We start from the raw sequence: 5449 nt of genomic DNA, 5'->3' as shown, positions 1-5449 counted from the left end.
TCTTCAAACAGAGTTCCTGCTTCAGCGATTCTCTCCGAATCAGCTTTACCATCTAGTATCTACTTGCTCTTATGTGTCCTATAGTTAACTTGTGATTACATTGTAACTCATGCTACATTCCTCAGTTTACTACTTATCTTCCTAAATCCTGTTTGCCCCTAACATCCTGAGCTCATTATCTCTTAAAAAGACTTCTAGTATAGTGTCTCTAAAAATTCCTAACTTCTATAAGCTATAGCAAAATATGCTAACTTTACAACATTCCTTAAATCTTTAACTTCTAACTATTTTAATTATTTCTAAGCCCTAAATTCAGTAAATGCCTTTGCCATAAACATTTTCCTCATAAATAGGCTTCAGATAGCAATCCCTCCCATGTTCTCAAGCTGCAGCCTATGCGCTCATCCTGGAACACTCTTTTGTAAAAGTCCTTAAACAAATGTCAATGATTAACCTTATGAATTATTCTCTGAGCACAGCTGCTTTGTGCAAGAACAATAAGCACCTTCATATTCCTTTTTGTCAACTCAGCCAAAGACAGGAAAAAACAAGTCAGAATTACAAGGCCTAACTCCTTCATCCCGAGTCCATGCCTGCAGAATGAGGAGAGGGGGCTGGGGGCGTGCCTCCATTTTGTCAGTAATGCCTAACGTGGCTCCCGACAACTTCAGATAAAACCTTTATGCCAAAGAATAACCTCTCAGTTACTTTCAACAATCTGGATATTCTTTAGCAAGAAAACCAAACAAAATATTAACAGATCTTTTTAAAGATTTCGGAGAGGCACTTTAGGTCGGTCTCTCTACTGCACAAAGCCAGGGTTAGAAAGCTGGTCCTCAGAGGTAGAAAATCAAAGGTCCCGCAGTGCAGCTTGTGGGGTCTTAGTTTTCAACCAGGGGTTGAACCCAGGCCCAGCAGAGAAAGCTCGGAGTACTAACCACAGTACCGCCAGGGAACTCCAGGTTGGCCTCTTAATGTTCGTAAAGGCTTATCACCTGAGCTCAGTGGTAAAGGTGTGCGGGCAGCAGGTGCAGCTGCTGTTCTAGCTGCTCCTTGGTGATGCTGGGAGTCAGCCCCCGGATGACCACCTGGGAGAGACGCCGCTGGTTTGCTTCACTAGATCCACTTTAAGCTCAGCTACCCGGGAGCCCGGACACCTGTGTTTATGTTCTTGGCGTATCCAGCACAAACACGAATTTTAGGAAAGATTAAGGATAATCTCCACTCCTGGAGAAGGAAATGGCAACCCACTCCAGTATTCATGCCTGGAAAATCCCATGGACCGAGGAGCCTGGTGGGCTACAGTCCATGGGATCACAAAGATTCGGACACGACTGAGCGACTTCATTTCATTTCAAGGATAAAATGCACGGAGAACACGGCTGTCAAAAGGATGACGAGGGCTGAACAATCTAAAAGGGATCTGTGAGGTCAGAAAAGGCTGTGCACACTGCCGTTTTTCAAGAAATCTTTTAATTAAAACCAGACAGTCGTTGGCGGTGAAGCCCCCACGCTCTTTATTGCGAGATCGGGCACCCGCAGGGCGGATCCGCGGCCCTTAGCAGTATGCAAGACCACTATGCGGCGCTGGAGGGCCCAGTGTCCTAGCCTCGACGGGAAACATCCACGGGCTGAAACGATTTTTCTTTCTCCGAAGCCAGAAAAGATCACGTCTAAGAGCGTCCTCGCCGCCCAGACACCGCCCCCTCCCCGGCCGCTGTCCTCGGTGCTGAAGCTCCCGCCCCTCCCCCGGCCACCCCCAACTGCTCCGGACAGACCTCTTATCGCGAGGTTTGCCGGCTCCCTCCCCACCCCCAACCCGCCCCTCCCTCCCTCCCTCCCTGCCTCCCTCCCTGCCTCCCTCCCTCCCTCCCTCCCCCCAACCCCGGCTCCACTCTCACTTTGCTTAGGGCGGTTTCCTTTAGCTGGCAAGGTTTGCCTGAGCTGCCCCCACAGCCGAAGGAAGAGGCCAGCGCTGCCTTGGACTTCCCCAGGGGTGACTTTAGGGAGAACTGGCTTTTTACGGGTGACGGCTTCTCCCCCGGCTCGGACCCCGGGTAACAACGACCACCCCGGGCCCTTCGGCTCCCTCCTGTGAGCGAAACCCACTCTCTCCGCGGAGCTGTCGCCTGTTCTCGTCAGGACGAAACCTCGCGAGAACTGGACCGCTTCCACCAAGTCCCCGCCTTTCAGAGGCCCGTACTCTGGTCCTCTGTCTACGGGGGCTGCAGGTCCGCATCCGTCTCCCGCCTCCGCCGGGGCCGGGGTCGGGGATCGGCTGCGAGGGGCGATCTATGGACCTGGAGTCTCGGTCAGCGGGAAATTCGGAAACATTGGGCTTAGCACTAGCGGAAGCTTTGAATTGGGCCGTGCGGGGCAGAATCTCTTTCCCACAAAGAAATATTTCAGAGAATTACACACTCGTGCTTAATAAAGTAGTGTTTACAGCTGTTTATTCTTTTCCATGGGCTTCCCTGATAGCTCAGTTGATAAAGAATCCTCCTGCAATGCGGGAGACCTGGGTTCAATTCCTGGGTTGGGAAGATCCCCTGGCGAAGGGAACGACTACCCACTCCTGTATTCTGGCCTGGAGAATTCCATGGACTGTATAGTCGTCCATGGGGTCAAAAAGTGTCGAACACAACTGAGCGACTTTCACTTCACTTCATTCTTCTCGAAAGAAATCTGAACATTGCATCAGAGAGTAGCGATTAATTTAAGAAAAAGCAAGCGACTGACAAATAGCACAAATCAGTACATGGCTCTCTTCTACTAAGTAGAATACCTGAGAGTTGAGAGAAGAAATTGGGTTAGGGCTAGGGTCAGACGGTAAAGAATCCACCTGCAATGGGAGAGAACTCTCCCTCTCCCTGCAGGGACCCCTGGGTGGGGAAGATTCCCTGGAGAATGGAATGGCTACCCACTCCATTACTGTTAAAACTAAGATCAGGGCATCCTGTCCCATCACCTAGAGGCAAACAGATGGGGTAAAAAATGCAAACAGTGGCATACTTTGTTGTCTTGGGCTCCAAAATCACTGTGGATGGCGACTGCAACCATGAAATTAAAAGACGTTTGCTTGCTCCTTAGAAGAAGAGCTATGAGAAACCTAGACAGCACATGAAAAAGCAGAGACAACACTTTGCTGCTGACCATCGTCCATATAGTTAAAGCTATGGTTTTTCCAGTAGCCATGTACAGATGTGAAAGTTGGGTGATAAAGAAGGTGGAGTGCTGAAGAATGGATGTTTTTGAATTGTGGTGCTGGAGAAGACTCTTGAGAGTCCTTTGCACAGCAAGATCAAACCAGTCAATCCTAAAGGAAATCAGCCCTGGAAGGACTCATGCTGAAGCTATAGCTCCTATACTTTGGCCACCTGATGCAAAGAGCCAACTCATTGGAAAAGATTCTGTTGATGGAAAAGATTGAGGGCAGGAGGAGAAGGGGGCAACAGAGCATGGGATGGTTGGATGGCATTACCAACTCAATGACATGAGTTGAGCAAACTCCAGGAGACACTGAAGGGCAGGGAGGCCTGTGTGCTGCAATCCATGGGATCACAAAGAGTTGGACACAACTGAGTGACTGAACAAGGAACAGCAACCAGTATTCTTGCCTGAAGAATTCCATGGACAGAGGAGCCTGGCAGGCTACATTCCATGGGGTCACAAAGAGTTCTGATGCTACAGAGGGACTAACACTTTCACTTCAGTATATCAAGACTAAGGGTAACAGTAGTTGCCTGGGCCATGTGACATATTTTTTTTTCACTCTTTTTCCAGTAACTTTCCAATTTTGCATATTAATAAATATTTGTGGGAGGCAGACTTCCCTGGTGGCAACTAAGCCCATGCACTACAACTACTGAACCCACATGCTGCTTCAGAGAAAGCTAGCTGCTTTTACACTTTAACAAAGATCCAGCACAGGCCAACATTTTAAAAGTAAAATATATATATATATATATATATAATCTAGGAAGATCAATGTCAAGCAAAACATAAATGCAAACTTAATATTCTATTCCATAGCTAACAGCTGACAGATTCACAAAATACTGAATTCACAAGTGTTTTATTGTGATTTATAGTAAGAGAAATATATATATTCATATGTATATGTGGGGGGGGTGGGTTACCTTCCCAGGTGGCACAGTGGTAAAGAAACCACCTGCCAAAGCAGGAGACACAAGAGATGGAAGAAATCCATGTTTGATCCCTGGGTCGGGAAGATCTCCTGGAGGAGGAAATGGCAACCCACTCAAATATTCTTACCTGGAAAACTCCATGGACAGAGGAGCTTGGTGGGCTACAGTCCATGGGGTTGCAAAGAGTCAAACAGAACTGAGCCTACACACACATACACATACACACATATGTCTGTGTAATTTTGATCTTTATCCCTATTTCTGGCACAGAGCTCCTAAAACTCTTTGGAATTTCCTACAAAGTGGTGACAGCAATATACATGTCTTGTGCTATGTTAATGAAGTCCCTTTTGGAAAGCCCTCAGGTAACTTAAGGATGGGCTGGTTGCCAGGATACCCAACCATGTGATTGGAGGGTTGGAACTTTCAGTCCCACCTCTGATTCTGGGGGAGGGGAAAGGAGATGGAGTTAATATGTATGGCTATCTCTATCTATGGCTAATATTGTAATCAATCATGCTTATGTAATGAAGTCTCCATAAAAACTCAAAAGGACAAGTTCAGACAACTTCAGAGTTGGTGAACACAAGGAAATTTGGAAAGAGTAGCATGTCTGGAGAGGGCATGGAAATTTTGTGCCCTTACCTATGTCTTTCCTAGGCATCTCTTCCATCTATTTGTTCCATAATTATATATTTTTATAATAAACCAATAATCTAGTAAGTAAAATGTTTCTTTGAGTTCTGTGAGCAGCTCTAGCAAATTAAACCAATCCAAGAAAGGGGTCATGGGAACCTCCAATCTGCAGCCCATTGGTCAAAAGCAAGGTGACAACCTGGGCTGGTGATTGGCATCTGAACTGGGTGGTGGGCTGGGACATAAACACAACACAGTCTTGTGGAACAGAGCACCTTTACCTGTGGGATCCAATGCTATCTCTGGGTATATAGAATGGAGTTGAATTGTAGACATTTCCACTTGTGTCACAGGATTGCTTATTGATAGTGTGGAAAGCCCTCCATATGTTATAATCTGGTGCAGAGCCCACTGAACAAGTTACAAAGTGAAAGTGAAAGTCACTCAGTCATGTCCAACTCTTGCGACCCCATGGATTGTAGCCTGCCAGGCTCCTGTCTGTGGAATTTTCCAAGCAAGAATACTTGAATGGGTTGCCATTTCCAAGAATATACAGAAAAAGTTAAGTCTCTCTTTACTGTTCTCAGCCCCCAGAATCCCTTTCCAGAAAGCAACTGTCATTAATAGCTTCTTGTTTCTTTCCAAAGATGTGGTATATATTAAAA

At 46.6% G+C, this 5449-nt stretch overlaps 1 long non-coding RNA gene across 1 annotated transcript; it reads right to left on the bottom strand.

Annotated features, from left to right (window-relative positions):
* Positions 1-1382: 1382 nt before the first annotated feature.
* On the bottom strand, positions 1383-2441 carry LOC112579859. The gene is made up of 2 exons (XR_003104144.2): positions 1902-2441; positions 1383-1649 (listed from the first exon to the last, which is right to left on the bottom strand). It is a non-coding gene; the product is annotated as an uncharacterized LOC112579859 (long non-coding RNA).
* Positions 2442-5449: the final 3008 nt, after the last annotated feature.

This window comes from Bubalus bubalis, chromosome 17 (genome assembly GCF_019923935.1).
Source record: "Bubalus bubalis isolate 160015118507 breed Murrah chromosome 17, NDDB_SH_1, whole genome shotgun sequence".
Classification (NCBI taxonomy): Eukaryota; Metazoa; Chordata; class Mammalia; order Artiodactyla; family Bovidae; genus Bubalus; species Bubalus bubalis.
Note: the sequence above shows the minus strand (reverse complement) of the source record. Positions and strands in the feature narration are given on the sequence as shown.